This window comes from Triticum dicoccoides, chromosome 1B (genome assembly GCF_002162155.2).
Source record: "Triticum dicoccoides isolate Atlit2015 ecotype Zavitan chromosome 1B, WEW_v2.0, whole genome shotgun sequence".
In the NCBI taxonomy this organism is placed as follows: domain Eukaryota; kingdom Viridiplantae; phylum Streptophyta; class Magnoliopsida; order Poales; family Poaceae; genus Triticum; species Triticum dicoccoides.
In genome coordinates this window covers 529,182,569-529,200,923 of record NC_041381.1, presented here as the reverse complement: position 1 = coordinate 529,200,923, position 18,355 = coordinate 529,182,569, and positions in this window count along the sequence as shown.

Sequence of the window (18,355 nt, the reverse complement as noted above, 5' to 3'; positions counted from 1 at the left end):
CGGACTAGTCATCATCGGTGAACATCTTCATGTTGATCGTATCTACTATACGACTCATGCTCGACCTTTCGGTCTCCGTGTTCCGAGGCCATGTCTGCACATGCTAGGCTCGTCAAGTTAACCCTAAGTGTTTTCGCTGTGTAAAACTGTCTTACACCCGTTGTATGTGAACGTAAGAATCCATCACACCCGATCATCACGTGGTGCTTAGAAGCGATGAACTGTAGCAACGGTGCACAGTTAGGGGAGAACACTTCTTGAAATTTTGTAAGGGATCATCTTATTTACTACCGTCGTCCTAAGTAAACAAGATGCATAATCATGATAAACATCACATGCAATCAAATAGTGACATGATATGGCCAATATCATTTTGCTCCTTTTGATCTTCATCTTGGGGGCTCCATGATCATCATCGTCACCGGCATGACACCATGATCTCCATCATCATGATCTCCATCATCGTGTCTTCATGAAGTTGTCACGCCAACGACTACTTCTACTTCTATGGCTAACGCGTTTAGCAATAAAGTAAAGTAGTTTACATAGCGTTCTTTAATGACACGCAGGTCATACAAAAAATAAAGACAACTCCTATGGCTCCTGCCGGTTGTCATACTCATCGACATGCAAGTCGTGAATCCTATTACAAGAACATGATCAATCTCATACATCACATATCATTCATCACATCCTTTTGGCCATATCACATCACATAGCATACCCTGCAAAAACAAGTTAGACGTCCTCTAATTGTTGTTTGCATGTTTTACGTGGCTGCTATGGGTTCTAGCAAGAACGTTTCTTACCTACGCAAAACCACAACGTGATATGCCAATTGCTATTTACCCTTCATAAGGACCCTTTTCATCGAATCCGTTCCGACTAAAGTGGGAGAGACTGGCACCCGCTAGCCACCTTATGCACCAAGTGCATGTCAATCGGTGGAACCTGTCTCACGTAAGAGTACGTGTAAGGTCGGTCCGGGCCGCTTCATCCTACAATACCGTCGAAACAAGATTGGACTAGTAACGGTAAGCATATTGAACAACATCAACGCCCACAACTACTTTGTGTTCTACTCGTGCAAAGAATCTACGCAATAGACCTAGCTCATGATGCCACTGTTGGGGAACGTAGCAGAAATTCAAAAAATTTCCTACGTAACACCAAGATCTATCTATGGAGAGACCAGCAACGAGTAGAAAGGAGAGTGCATCTACATACCCTTGTAGATCGCTAAGCGGAAGCGTTCAAGTGAACGGGGTTGATGGAGTCGTACTCGTCGTGATTCAGATCACCGATGATCCTAGTGCCGAACGGACGGCACCTCCGCGTTCAACACACGTACAGCCCGGTGACGTCTCCCACGCCTTGATCCAGCAAGGAGAGAGGGAGAGGTTCAGGAAGACTCCATCCAACAGCAGCACAACGGCGTGGTGGTGATGGAGGAGCGTGGCAATCCAGCAGGGCTTCGCCAAGCACCATGGGAGAGGAGGAGGAGGGAGAGGGGCAGGGCTGCACCAACGAGAGATCAAATTGTGTGTTATGGGCAGCCCCATGCCTCAATATATATAGGGGGGAAGGGGGCTGCGCCCCCTTTAGGGTTTCCCACCCCCTAGGGGCGGCGGCCAGCCCTAGATGGGTTTTGGGGTGCGGCCAAGAAGGGGGGAGGAGTCCATCCTCCCTAAGGCACCTCGGAGGTGCCTTCCCCCTTGAGGACTCTTCCCTCTAGGGTTCCCTAGGCGCATGGGCCTCTTGGGGCTGGTGCCCTTGGCCCATGTAGGCCAAGGCGCACCCCCTACAGCCCATGTGGCCCCCCGGGGCAGGTGGCCCCACCCGGTGGGCCCCCGGGACCCTTCCGGTGGTCCCGGTACAATACCGGTGACCCCGAAACTTGTCCCGATGGCCGAAACAGGACTTCCTATATATAAATCTTTACCTCCGGACCATTTCGGAACTCCTCGTGACGTCCGAGATCTCATCCGTTGGACTCCGAACAACATTCGGTAACCACATACAAGCTTCCTTTATAACCCTAGCGTCATCAAACCTTAAGTGTGTAGACCCTACGGGTTCGGGAGACATGCAGACATGACCGAGACGTTCTCCGGTCAATAACCAACAGCGGGATCTGGATACCCATGTTGGCTCCCACATGTTCCACGATGATCTCATCGGATGAACCACGATGTCAAGGACTCAATCGATCCCGTATACAATTCCCTTTGTCTAGCGGTATTTTACTTGCCCGAGATTCGATCGTCGGTATACCGATACCTTATTCAATCTCGTTACCGGCAAGTCACTTTACTCGTTCCGTAACACATCATCCCGTGATAAACTCCTTGGTCACATTGTGCATATGATGATGTCCTACCGAGTGGGCCCAGTGATACCTCTCCGTTTACACGGAGTGACAAATCCCAGTCTCGATCCGCATAAAACAATAGATACTTTCGGAGATACCTGTAGTGCACCTTTATAGTCACCCAGTTACGTTGTGACGTTTGATACACCCAAAGCACTCCTACGGTATCCAGGAGTTACACGCTCTCATGGTCAAAGGAAGAGATACTTGACATTGGCAAAGCTCTAGCAAACGAACTACACGATCTTTGTGCTATGCTTAGGATTGGGTCTTGTCCATCACATCATTCTCCTAATGATGTGATCCCGTTATCAACGACATCCAATGTCCATAGCCAGGAAACCATGACTATCTGTTGATCACAACGAGCTAGTCAACTAGAGGCTCACTAGGGACATATTGTGGTCTATGTATTCACACGTGTATTACGATTTCCGGATAATACAGTTATAGCATGAATAAAAGACAATTATCATGAACAAGGAAATATAATAATAATACTTTTATTATTGCCTCTAGGGCATATTTCCAACACGCTGGTCATCACCTGGTACCCCCGGAACAATTCTGGACTACAATACCCTTCGTCCAATATACCGATCCTCACCTCCGGACCATTCCGGAGCTCCTCGTCACGTCCGGTATCTCAATCGGGACTCCAAACAACCTTCGGTACCCACATACTATTTCCCATAACAACTCTAGCATCACCGAACCTTAAGTGTGTAGACCCTACGGGTTCGGGAACCATGCAGACATGACCGAGACACCTCTCTGGCCAATAACCAATTGCGGGATCTGGATACCCATATTGGCTCCCACATGTTCCACGATGATCTCATCGGATGAACCACGATGTCGGCGTTCAATCAATCCCGTATACAATTCCCTTTGTCAATCGGTATGATACTTGCCCGAGATTCGATCATTGGTATCCCAATACCTTGTTCAATCTCATTACCGGCAAGTCACTTTACTCGTTCCGTAATGCATGATCCCGTGACTAACTACTTAGTCACATTGAGCTCATTATGATGATGCATTACCGAGTGGGCCCAGAGATACCTCTTCGTCATACGGAGTGACAAATCCCAGCCTCGATTCGTGCCAACCCAACATACACTTTCGGAGATACCTATAGTGCACCTTTATAGCCACCCAGTTATGTTGTGACGTTTGGTACACCCAAAGCATTCCTACGGTATCCGGGAGTTGCACAATCTCATGGTCTAAGGAAATGATACTTGACATTAGAAAAGCTTTAGCAAATGAACTACATGATCTTGTGCTATGCTTAGGATTGGCTCTTGTCCATCACATCATTCTCCTAATGATGTGATCCCGTTATCCATGACATCCAATGTCCATGGTCAGGAAACCATAACCATCTATTCATCAACGAGCTAGTCAACTAGAGGCTCACTAGGGACATCTTGTGGTCTATGTATTCACCCATGTATTGCGGTTTCCGGTCAATTATAGCATGAATAATAAACAATTATCATGAACAAGGAAATACAATAATAACCATTTTATTATTGCCTCTAGGGCATATTTCCAACAGTCTCCCACTTGCACTAGAGTCAGTAATCTAGTTCACATCACTATGTGATTGTAATGAATCAACACCCATGGGGTTTGATCATATCTCGCTTGTGAGAGAGGTTATTAGTCAACCGATCTGAACCTTTCAGATCCATGTGTGCTTTGCAAATCTCTATGTCATCTTGTAGATGCAGCTACCACGCGCTATTTGGAGCTATTCCAAATAACTGTTCTACTATACGAATCAGGTTTACTACTCAGAGTCATCTGGATTAGTGTCAATGTTTTCATCGATGTAACCCTTTACGACGAACTCTTTTACCACCTCCATAATCGAGAAAATTCCTTAGTCCACTAGTTACTAAGGATAACCTTGACCGCTGTCCTGTGATCTATTCCCGGATCACACTTGTACCCCCTGACTGACTCATGGCAATGCACACTTCAGCTGCGGTACACATCATACATATTGTAGAGCCTACGTCTAAAGCATAGGGGACGACCTTCATCCTTTCTCTCTTTTCTGCCATGGTCAGGTCTTGAGTCTTACTCAATACTCATACCTTATAACACAGCCAAGAACTCCTTCTTTGCCGATCTATTTTGAACTCCTTCAAAATCTTGTCATGGTATGTATTCATTTGAAAGTAGCTTAATCCAGGTTTTCCATTGAAAAACACCTTTCAAATAACCCTATATGCTTTCCAGAAATTCTACATCATTTCAGATCAACAATATGTCAACAACATATACTCATCAGAAATGCTATAGTGCTCCCACTCACTTCTTTGGAAATACAAGTTTCTCATAAACTTTGTACAAACCCAAAATCTTTGATCATCTCATCAAAGCATATATTACAACTCCGAGATGCTTACTCCAGTCCTTAGAAGGATTGCTGGAGCTTTGCATACTTGTTAGCATTTTTCAGGATTGACAAAACCTTCTGGTTGTATCACATACAACCTTTCCTTAAGAAAATCGTCGAGGAAACAATGTTTTGACATCCTATCTGCAAGATTTCATAAATAATGCAGTAACTGCTAATACAATTCCAACAGACTCTTAGCATCGCTACGATTGAGAAAGTCTCATTGTAGTCAACTCCTTGAACTTGTCAAAAAATATCTTAGCGACAAATCGATCTTTCTTAATGGTGACAATTACCATCATTGTACGTCTTCCTTTTGATATCCATCTGTACCCAACAGCCTTACGACCATCAAGTAGTTCTTCCAAAGTCCACACTTTGTTTTCATACATGGATCCTCTCTCGGATTTTATGGTCTCTAGCCATTTGTTGGATCCGGGCCCACCATCGCTTCTCCATAGTTCGTAGGTTCATTGTTGTCTAGCAACATGACCTCCAAGATAGGATTACGTACCACTCTGAAGTAGTATGCGTCCTTGTCGACCTACGAGGTTTGGTAGTGACTTGATCCGAAGTTTCGTGATCACTATCATCAGCTTCCACTTCAATTGGTGTAGGCGCCACAGGAACAACTTCCTGTGCCCTACTACACACTGGTTGAAGTGATGGTTTAATAACCTTATCAAGTCTCCACCATCCTCCCACTCAATTCTTTCGAGGGAAACTATTCCTTGAGAAAGGACCCATTTCTAGAAACAATCACTTTTGCTTCCGGATCTGAATTAGGAGGTATACCCAATTGTTTTTGGGTGTCCTATGAAGATGCATTTATCCTCTTTGGGTTCGAGCTTATCAGGATGAAACTTTTTCACATAAGCGTCGCAGCCCCAAACTTTCAAGAAACGACATCTTAGGTTTCTCTAAACCATAGTTCACACGTTGTCATCTCAACGGAATTACGTGGTGCCCTATTTAAAGTGAATGCGGTTGTCTCTAATGCTTAAACCCATAAACGATAGTGGTAATTCGATAAGAGACGTCATGACATGCATCATATCCAATAGGGTGCGGCTATGATGTTCAAACACACCATCACACTATGGTGTTCCAGGAAGTATTAATTGTGAAACAATTTCCACAATGTCTTAATTGTGTACCAAACACGTAACTCAGATATTCATCTCTATGATCATATCATAGACATTTTATCCTCTTGTTACAAGGATCTTCAACTTCACTCTGAAATTAGTTGAACCTTTCAATAATTCAGACTTGTGTTTCATCAAGTAAATATACTCAGCATCTACTCAAATCATCTGTGAAGTAAGAACATAATGATATCCACTGCGTGCATCGGCACTCGTTGGACAACACACATCAAAATGTATTACTTCCAATAAGTTGCTCTCTTGTTCCATCTTACTGAAAATGTGGCTTTTCAGTCATCTTGCCCATGTGGTATGATTTGCATGTCTCAAGTGATTTAGAATCAAGTGAGTCCAAATGATCCATCTGCATGGAGTTTCTTCATGCGCACATACCATTAGACATGGTTCACATGTCTCAAACTTTTCAAAAACGAGTGAGCCCAAAGATCCATCAACATGGAGCTTCTTCATGCGTTTTATACCAATATGACTCAAATGGCAGTGCCACAAGCAGGTAGTACTATCATTACTATCTTATATCTTTTGGCATGAACATGTGTATAACTACGATCGAGATTCATTAAACCATTCATTTTCGGTGCAAGACCATTGAAGGTATTATTCAAATAAACAGAGTAACCATTATTCTCCTTAAATGAATAACCGCATTGTGATAGACATAATCCAATTATGTTTGTGCTCAACGCAAACACGAAATAACAATTATTTAGGTTTAACACCAATCTCGATGGTACAGGGAGTATGCGATGCTTGATCACACCATGCTTGGAAACACTTCCAACACATATCGTCATCTCACCATTAGCTAGTCTTCGTTTATTCCGCAACTTTTATTTCGAGTTACTAACACTTAGCAACCGAACCGGTATCTAATACCCTGGTGCTACTAGGAGTACTAGTAAAGTACACATTAATATAATGTATATCCAATATACTTATATCGACCTTGCCTGCCTTCTCATCTACCAAGTATCTAGGGTAGTTCTGCTTTAGTGATCGTTCCCCTTATTACAGAAGCACTTAGTCTCGGGTTTGGGTTCAACCTTGGGTTTCTTCACTAGAGCAGCAACTAATTTGTCATTTCATGAAGTATCCCTTCTTTCCCACGCCCTTCTTGAAACTAGTGGTTTCACTAACCATCAACAATTGATGATGCTTCTTGATTTCTACTTTCGCGGTGTCAAACATCGCGAATATTTCAAGGATCATCATATCTATCCCTGATATGTTATAGTTCATCACGAAGCTCTAGTACTTTGGTGGAGATGACTTTGGAGAAACATCACTATCTCATCTAGAAGATTAACTCCCACTCGATTCAAGTGATTGTAGTACCCAAACAATCTGAGCACATGCTCAACGATTGAGCTTTTCTCCCTTAGTTTGTAGGCTAAGAAACTCGTCAGAAGTCTTATACCTCTTGACGTGGGCACGAGCTTGAAATCCCAATTTCAGCCCTCAGAACATCTCATATGTTCCGCGACGTTTCAAAAACGTCTTCGGTGCCTCAATTCTAAACCATTTAACATTACTGAACTATCATGTAGTCATCAAAACATGTATGTCAGATGTTCGCAAGATCCACAGACAACGCTCAAGGTTCAGCACACCGAGTGGTGCATTAAGGACATAAGCCTTCTGTGCAGCAATGAGGACAATCCTCAGTTTACGGACCCAGTCCGCATAATTGCTACTATCAACTTTCAACTAAATTTTCTCTACGGACATATCTAAAACAGTAGAACTAAAACGCGAGCTATGACATAATTTGCAAAGACCTTTTGACTATGTTCAGGATAATTTAGTTCATCTAATGAACTCCCACTCAGATAGACATCCCTCTAGTCATCTAAGTGATACATGATCCGAGTCAACTAGGCCGTGTCCGATCATCACGTGAGACGGACTAGTCATCATCGGTGAATATCTTCATGTTGATCGTATCTACTATACGACTCATGTTCGACCTTTCGGTCTCTTGTGTTCCGAGGCCATGTCTGTACATGCTAGGCTCGTCAAGTCAACCTAAGTGTTTCGCGTGTGTAATCTGGCTTACACCCGTTGTATGTGAACGTTAGAATCTATCACACCTGGTCATCACGTGGTGCTTCGAAACAACGAACTTTCGCAATGGTGCACAGTTAGGGGGAACACTTGCTTGAAATTTTAGTGAGGGATCATCTTATTTATGCTACCGTTGTTCTAAGCAAATAAGATGTAACCATGACAAACATCACATGCAAATCATAAAGTGACATGATATGGCCATCATCATCTTGCGCCTTTGATCTCCATCTTTGAGGCGCGGCATGATCACCTTCATCACCGGCATGACACCATGATCTCCGTCATCATAATCTCCATCATCGTGTCTCCATGAAATTGTCTCGCCAACTATTACTTCTACTACTATGGCTAACGGTTAGCAATAAAGTAAAGTAATTACATGGCGTTGTTCAATGACACGCAGGTCATACAATAAATTAAGACAACTCCTATGGTTCCTACCGTTGTCATACTCATCGACATGCAAGTCGTGATTCCTATTACAAGAACTTGATCAATCTCATACATCACATATCATTCATCACATTCTTTTGGCCATATCACATCACATAGCATACCCTGCAAAAACAAGTTAGACGTCTTCTAGTTGTTGTTTGCATGTTTTACGTGGCTGCTATGGGTTTCTAGCAAGAACGTTTCTTACCTGCGCAAAAGCCACAATGTGATATGCCAATTGCTATTTACCCTTCGTAATGACCCTTTTCATCGAATCCGATCCGACTAAAGTGGGAGAGACTGGCACCCACTAGCCACCTTTATGCAACAAGTGCATGTTAGTCGGTGGAACCTGTCTCACGTAAGTGTACGTGTAAGGTCGGTCCAGGCCGCTTCTTCCCAGAATACCATCGAAACAAGATAGGACTAGTAACGGTAAGCATATTGAACAAAATCAACGCCCTCAACAACTTGTGTTCTGCTCGTGCATAGAATCTACGCAATAGACCTAGCTCATGATGCCACTGTTGGGGAACATAGCAGAAATTCAAAATTTTCTACGCATCACCAAGATCAATCTATGGAGATTCTAGCAACAAGAGAGAGAGAGAGGGAGTGCATCTTCATACCCTTGAAGATCGCTAAGCGGAAGCGTTGCAAGAACGCAGATGAAGGAGTCATACTCGTAGCGATTTAGATCGCGGTTGATTCCTATCTAAGCACCGAACAATGGTGCCTCCGCGTTCAACACACGTACAGCCCGGGGACCTCTCCTCCTTGATCCAGCAAGGGGAGAGGATAAGTTGAGGGAGAACTCCAACAGCACGACGGCATGGTGGTGATGGAGCTCGTGGTTCTCCGGCAGGGCTTCGCCAAGCACTACGGAGGAAGAGAAAGATGTTGGAGGAAGGAGAGGGCTGCGCCAGGGGAAGGGGTTCGGCTGCCCTCTCTCTCCCTCACTATATATAGGGGGAAGGGAGGAGGAGGAGGTTCCCTAGGGTTTCCTAGGGGAGGGGCGGCGGACACAGGGGAAACCCTAGATGGGTTTGGGCACCCCCACCCCCTAGAAAACTTGCCCCCCAAGCTGGGAGGATGGCGCCCCCACCTCTCCTGGTCACATGAGATGGGGTGGGAGGGGCTCTCAGCCCCTCAGTGGGCTGATGTGCCCCCTCCCCTTGGCCCATAAGGCCCCAACGCTTGTCGGGGCCTCCGAAACCCCTTTCGGACACGCTGGTCATCACCTGGTACCCCCAGAACAATTCCGGACTCCAATACCCTTCGTCCAATATACCGATCTTCACCTCCGGACCATTCCGGAGCTCCTCATCACGTACGGGATCTCATCCCGGACTCCGAACAACCTTCGGTAACCACATACTATTTCCCATAACAACTATAGCGTCACCGAACCTTAAGTGTGTAGACCCTACGGGTTCGGGAACCATGCAGACATGACCGAGACACCTCTCCAGCCAATAACCAATAGCGGTATCTGGATACCCATATTGTCTCCCACATGTTCCACAATGATCTCATCGGATGAACCATGATGTCGGGGATTCAATCAATCCCGTATACAATTCCCTTTGTCAATCGGTATGTTACTTGCCCGAGATTCGATCATCAGTATGCTAATACCTCGTTCAATCTCATTACCGGCAAGTCACTTTACTCATTCCGTAATGCATGATCCCGTGACTAACTACCTAGTCACATTGAGCTCATTATGATGATGCATTACCGAGTGGGCCCAGAGATACCTCTCCGTCATACGGAGTGACAAATCTCAGTCTCGATTCGTGCCAACCCAACAGACACTTTTGGAGATACCTGTAGTGCACCTTTATAGCCATCCAGTTACGTTGTGATGTTTGGTACACTCAAAGCATTCCTACGGTATCCGGGAGTTGCACAATCTCATGGTCTAAGGAAATGATACTTGACATTAGAAAAGCTTTAGCAAACGAACTACAAGATCTTGTGCTATGCTTAGGATTGGGTCTTGTCCATCACATCATTCTCCTAATGATGTGATCCCATTATCCATGACATCCAATGTCCATGGTCAGGAAACCATAACCATCTATTCATCAACGAGCTAGTCAACTAGAGGCTCACTAGGGACATGTTGTGGTCTATGTATTCACACATGTATTGCGGTTTCCGGTCAATACAATTATAGCATGAACAATAGACAATTATCATGAACAAGGAAATACAATAATAACCATTTTATTATTGCCTCTAGGGCATATTTCCAACATTTATTCCATAGTCCATAAAAGCTTTACCCAAAACTTGAAAACTCACAACACAAAACTCAATAGGAAATCTTATATGCTCCGTTAGTGAAAGAAAACAAAACCACCACATAAGGTACTGTAATGAACTCATTCTTTATTTAAATTGGTGTTAAACCTACTGTATTCCAACTTCTCTATGGTTTATAAACTATTTTACTAGCCATAGATGCATCAAAATAAGAGAACAACACACGAAAAACAGAATCTATCAAAAACAGAACAGTCTGTAGCAATCTATAACTAACGCAAACTTCTGGAACTCTAAAACTCCTACCAAAATAGGACGTCCTAAAAAAACTTTTTATTGAACATCAGAAAAAAAAATCAATGCAAAAGCTCGTTTCTGTGATTTATTGAATTTTTTCTCGTGAGCGCAAAGTTTCTGTTTTTCACCAGAATCAAATCAACTCATATCATAGGTTATCCTATAGGTTCTACTTGGCACAAACACTAAATAAAACATGAAAACATATCTAAACAGAAAGTAGAAACAAAATTTAACACTAAACAGGAACAAAAACAAAGAACATAAAGAAAATTGGGTTGCCTCCCAACTAGCGCTATTGTTTAACGCCCCTAGCTAGGCATAAAAGTGAAGATAGATCTAAGTAGTGCCATCTTTGATTTTCAGTTTCTTAGTAGAGTCATGCTCGAATCCGGGAGGTTCTTTACGTTTCCCTTCATACTCGGAAATTTCTAGATCTAAAGAATCCAACCGCTTATTGCAAATGGTAATCAACATATTCATGCGGTGAAGATTTCCGCTAACACTTTTAAGAGGCTCAAGAGATTTTTGTAAAATTTTTGTTACTTCAGAAATCTTTCCAAACACTTGGGTTTCTTCTTGGGTAGGATGTGGTCCTCCCTTTTGAGGTAGTGTTCCCACTATTCCCTCTATAATTTCATTTGCAATAATAGGATCAATTTCAATAAAGTTTCTCTTGGCAATGCAGTCCAAGAGTTGTCTATGCGTCATGTTTAGACCAACATAAAAATTGTGAAGAAGAATTCTAAAGGTCACCTCTAGGGTGCACTTGTGATAAGATTCCATCATCCTATACCAAGCAACTTTAAAACTTTCTCCTTGCCTTTGCTTGAAGGGAAGAACCTCAAACTCGGGAGACATAGGAGCGGATAAGGAACTAGCCATAGCGGCAAGGCAAACGAGCAAACACACGGGTAGCAGAAAAAGGCGAGCGAAAATAGAGGAGGAGATTGGGAAAGAGAGGGCGAATAAAACGGCAAGGGTGAAGTCGGGGAGAGGAAAACGAGAGGCAAATGGCAAAAAATGTAAATGCGAGGGAGATGAGTTTGTGATGGGTACTTGGTGTGTCTTGACTTGAGCGAAGACCTCCCGGCAACGGCGCCAGAAATCCTTCTTGCTACGTCTTGAGCTTGCGTTGGTTTTCCTTGAAGAGGAAAGGGTGATGCAACAAAGTAGCGTAAGTATTTCCCTCAGTTTTTGAGAACCAAGGTATCAATCCAGTAGGAGGCTTCTCAACAAGTCCCACGAACCTACACAAACAAACAAAGAACTCACAACCAACGCAATAAAGGGGTTGTCAATCCCTTCACGGCCACTTGCAAAAGTGAGATCTGATAGAGATAGTATGATAAGATAAATATATTTTTGGTATTTTATAATATAGATGCAGAAAATAAAGATGCAAACAAAAGTAGATTGAAAGCAAATATGATAAGAGATAGACCCGGGGGCCATAGGTTTCACTAGAGGCTTCACTCAAGAGCATAAGTTTTACGGTGGGTGAACAAATTACTGTCAAGCAATTGATAGAAAAGCGAATGATTATGACATTATCTAGGCATGATCATGTATATAGGCATCACGTCCGCAACAAGTAGACCGACTCCTGCCTGCATCTACTACTATTACTCCACACATCGACCGCTATCCAGCATGCATCTAGAGTATTAAGTTCATAAGAACAAAGTAACACATTAAGCAAGATGACATGATGTAGAGGGATAAACTCAAGCAATATGATATAAACCCCATCTTTTTATCCTCAATGGCAACAATACAATACGTGTCTTGCAACCCTTTCTGTCACTGGGTAAGAACACCGGAAGATTGAACCCAAAGCTAAGAACTTATCCCATGGCAAGAAAGATCAATCTAGTAGGCCAAACCAAACCGATAATTCGAAGAAACTTGCAAAGATAACTCAATCATACATAAAAGAATTCAGAGAAGATTCAAATATTATTCATAGATAAACTTGATCATAAACCCACAATTCATCGGATCTTGACAAACACACCGCAAAAAGAGATTACATCAAATAGATCTCCACAAGAGAGGGGGAGAACATTGTATTGAGATCCAAAAAGAGAGAAGAAGCCAACTAGCTAATAACTATGGACCCGTAGGTCTGTCTTAAACTACTCACAACTCATCGGAAGGGCTATGGTGTTGATGTAGAAGCCCTCCATGGTCGATTCCCCCTCCGGCAGAGCGCCGGTGAAGGCTCCAAGATGGGATCTCGCGGATACAGAAGGTTACGGCGGTCGAAATTGTGTTTCGGGTACTCCCTGGATGTTTTCGGGGTACGTAGGCTTATATAGGAGGAAGAAGTACGTCGGTGGACGCCCGAGGGGCCCACGAGACAGGGGGGCGCGCCCTATAGGGGGGGGGCTCCTATCTCGTGGAGGCCTCGGCTGCTTCTTGACTTGCACTCCAAGTCCTCTGGATCACGGTCGTTCCAAAAATCATGCTTCTGAAGGTTTCATTCCGTTTGGACTCCATTTGATATTCCTTTTCTTCGAAATACTGAAATAGACAAACAACAGCAATACGGGCTGGGCCTCCGGTTAGTAGGTTAGTCCCAAAAATGATATAAATGTGTAAAATAAAGCCCATAAACATCCAAAAGGGGTAATATAATAGCATGGAACAATAAAAAATTATAGATACATTGGAGACGTATCATTCCTCTAGTAAACGGGAGTTGCATAATCTCATAGTTGTAGGAACATGTATAAGTCACGAAGAAAGCAATAGCAACAAACTAAACGATCAAGTGCTAAGCTAATAGAATGGGTCAAGTCAATCACATCATTCTTCTAATGATGTGATCCTGTTAATCAAATGACAACTCGTGTCTATGGTTAGGAAACACAACCATCTTTGATGAACGAGCTAGTCAAGTAGAGGCATACTAGTGACACTATGTTTGTCTATGTATTCACACATGTATTATGTTTCAAGTTAATACAATTTTAGCATGAATAATAAACATTTATCATGATAAAAGAAATAAATAATAACTTTATTATTTCCTCTAGGGCATATTTCCTTCAGTCTCCCACTTGCACTAGAGTCAATAATCTAGATTACATAGTAATGATTCTAACATGCATGGAGCCTTGGTGTTGATCATGTTTTGCTCGTGGAAGAGGCTTAGTCAACGGGTCTGCAACATTCAGATCTGTATGTATCTTGCAAATCTCTATGTATCCCACCTGGACTTGGTCCCGGATGGAATTGAAGCGTCTCTTGATGTGCTTGGTTCTCTTGTGAAATCTGGATTCCTTTGCCAAGGCAATTGCACCAGTATTGTCACAAAAGATTTCATTGGTCCCGATGCACTAGGTATGACACCTAGATCGGATATGAACTCCTTCATCCAGACTCCTTCATTTGCTGCTTCCGAAGCAGCTATGTACTCCGCTTCACATGTAGATCCTGCCACGACGCTTTGTTTAGAACTGCACCAACTGACAACTCCACCGTTCAATATAAAGACGTATCCGGTTTGCGATTTAGAATCGTCCGGATTAGTGTCAAAGCTTGCATCGACGTAACCATTTACGACTAGCTCTTTGTCACCTCCACAAACGAGAAACATATCCGTAGTCCTTTTCAGGTATTTCATGATATTCTTGACCGCTGTCCAGTGATCCACTCCTGGATTACTTTGGTACCTCCCTGCTAAACTTATTGCTAAGCATACATCAGGTCTGGCACATAGCATTGCATACATGATAGAGCCTATGGCTGAAGCATAGGGAACATCTTTCATTTTCTCTCTATCTTCTGCTGTGGTCGGGCATTGAGTCTGACTCAACTTCACACCTTGTAACACAGGCAAGAACCCTTTCTTTGCTTGATCCATTTTGAACTTTTTCAAAACTTTATCAAGGTATGTGCTTTGTGAAAGTCCAATTAAGCGTCTTGATCTATCTCTATAGATCTTGATGCCTAATATATAAGCAGCTTCACCGAAGTCTTTCATTGAAAAACTTTTATTCAAGTATCCTTTTATGCTATCCAGAAATTCTATATCATTTCCAATCAACAATATGTCGTCTACATATAATATCAGCAATGCTCAGAGCTCCCACTCACTTTCTTGTAAATACAGGCTTCTCCAAAAGTCTGTATAAAACCATATGCTTTGATTACACTATCAAAGTGTTTATTCCAACTCCGAGAGGCTTGCACCAGTCCATAAATGGATCGCTGGAGCTTGCACACTTTGTTAGCACCTTTTGGATCGACAAAACCTTATGGTTGCATCATATACAACTCTTCTTCTAGAAATCCATTCAGGATGCAGTTTTGACATCCATTTGCCATATTTCATAATCATAAAACGCGACAATTGCTAACATGATTCAGACCGACTTAAGCATCGCTACGGGTGAGAAAGTCTCATTGTAGTCAACCCCTTGAACTTGTCGAAAACCTTTTGCAACAAGTCGAGCTTTGTAGACACTAACATTACCATCAGCGTCGGTCTTCTTCTTGAAGATCGATTTATTCTCAATGGCTTGCCGATCATCGGGCAAGTCAACCAAAGTCCATACTTTGTTCTCATACATGGATCCTATCTCAGATTTCATGGCCTCAAGCCATTTTGCGGAATCTGGGCTCATCATCGCTTCCTCATAGTTCGTAGGTTCACCATGGTCAAGTAACATGACTTCCAGAATAGGATTACCGTACCACTCTGGTGCGGATCTTACTCTGATTGACCTATGAGGTTCGGTAGTAACTTGATCTGAAATTTCATGATCAATATCATTAGCTTCCTCACTAATTGGTGTAGTTGTCACAAGAACCGGTTTCTGGATGAACTACTTTCCAATAAGGGAGCAGGTACAGTTACCTCATCAAGTTCTACTTTCCTCCCACTCACTTCTTTCGAGAGAAACTCCTTCTCTAGAAAGGATCCAAATTTAGCAACAAAAATCTTGCCTTCAGATCTGTGATAGAAGGTGTACCCAATAGTCTCCTTTAGGTATCCTATGAAGACACATTTCTCCGATTTGGGTTCGATCTTATCAGGTTGAAGTTTTTTCACATAAGCATCGCAGCCCCAAACTTTAAGAAACGACAACTTTGGTTTCTTGCCAAACCACAGTTTATAAGGCGTCGTCTCAACGGATTTTGATGGTGCCCTATTTAACGTGAATGCGGTCGTCTCTAAAGCATAACCCCAAAATGATAGCGGTAAATCAGTAAGAGACATCATAGATCGCACCATATCTAGTAAAGTATGATTACGACGTTCGGACACACCATTACGTTGTGGTGTTTCGGGTGGCGTGAGTTGGAAATTATTCCGCATTGTTTCAAATGTAAACCAAACTCGTAACTCAAATATTCTCTGACACGATCAGATCATAGAAACTTTATTTTCTTGTTACGGTGATTTTCCACTTCACTCTGAAATTCTTTAAACTTTTCAAATGTTTCAGACTTATGTTTCATTAAGTAGATATACCCATATCTGCTCAAATCATCTGTGAAGCTGAGAAAATAACGATACCCGCTGCAAGCCTCAATGTTCATTGGACCACATACATCAATATGTATGATTTCCAACAAATCTGTTGCTCGTTCCATAGTTCTGAAGAACGGCGTTTTAGTCATCTTGCGCTTGAGGCATGGTTCGCAAGTACCAAGTGATCCATAATCAAGTGATTCCAGAAGTCCATCAGTATGGAGTTTCTTCATGCGCTTTACACCAATATGACCCAAACGGAAGTGCCACAAATAAGTTGCACTATCATTATCAACTCTGCATCTTTTGGCTTCAATATTATGAATATGTGTATCACTACTATCGAGATTCAATAAAAATAGAACACTCTTCAAGGGTGCATGACCATAAAAGATATTACTCATATAAATAGAACAACCATTATTCTCTGATTAAATGAATATTCGTCTCGCATCAAACAAGATCTAGATATAATGTTCATGCTTAACGCTGGCACCAAATAACAATTATTCAGGTCTAAAACTATCCCCGAAGGTAGATGTAGAGGTAGCGTGCCGACCGCGATTACATCGAGTTCAGAACCATTTCCCACGCGCATCGTCACCTCGTCCTTAGCCAATCTTTGCTTAAACCGTAGTCCCTGTTTCGATTTGCAAATATTAGCAACAGAACCAGTATCAAATACCCAGGTGCCACTGCAAACATTAGTAAGGTACACATCAACAACATGTATATCACATATACCTTTGTTCACCTTGCCATCCTTCTTATCCGCCAAATACTTGGGAAAGTTTCGCTTCCAGTGACCAGTCTGCTTGCAGTAGAAGCACTCAGTCTCAGGCTTAGGTCCAGACTTGGGTTTCTTCTCTTGAGCAGCAACTTGTTTGCCGTTCTTCTTGAAGTTCCCCTTCTTCTTCCCTTTACTCTTTTTCTTGAAACTGGTGGTCTTGTTGACCATCAACACTTGATGCTCCTTTTTGATTTCTACCTCCGCAACTTTTAGCATTGCGAAGAGCTTGGGAATAGTCTTGTTCATCCCTTGCATCTTATAGTTCATCACGAAGCTCTTGTAGCTTGGTGGCAGTGATTCAAGAATTCTGTCAATGACACTATCATTAGGAAGATTAACTCCCAGTTGAATCAAGTGATTATTATACCCAAACATTTCGAGTATATGTTCACTGACAGAACTATTCTCTTCCATCTTGCAGCTATAGAACTTATTGGAGACTTCATATCTCTCAATCCAGGCATTTGCTTGAAATATTAACTTCAACTCCTGGAACATCTCATATGCTCCATGACGTTCAAAACATCGTTGAAGTCCCGATTCTAAGCCGTAAAGCATGGCACACTGAACTATCGAGTAGTCATCAGCTTTGCTCTGCCAGACGTTCTTAACGTCAACTGTTGCATCTGCAGCAGGCCTGGCACCCAGCGGTGCTTCCAAGACGTAATTCTTCTGTGCAGCAATGAGGATAATCCTCAAGTTACGGACCCAGTCCGTGTAATTGCTACCATCATCTTTGAACTTAGCTTTCTCAAGGAAAGCATTAAAATTCAACGGAACAACAACATGAGCTATCTATCTACAACAAACATAGACAAGCAAAATACTATCAGGTACTAAGTTCATGATAAATTTAAGTTCAATTAATCATATTACTTAAGAACTCCCACTTAGATAGACATCCATCTAATCATCTAAGCGATCACGTGATCCAAATCAACTAAACCATGTCCGATCATCACGTGAGATGGAGTAGTTTTCAATGGTGAACATCACTATGTTGATCATATATACTATATGATTCACGCTCGACCTTTCGGTCTCAGTGTTTCGA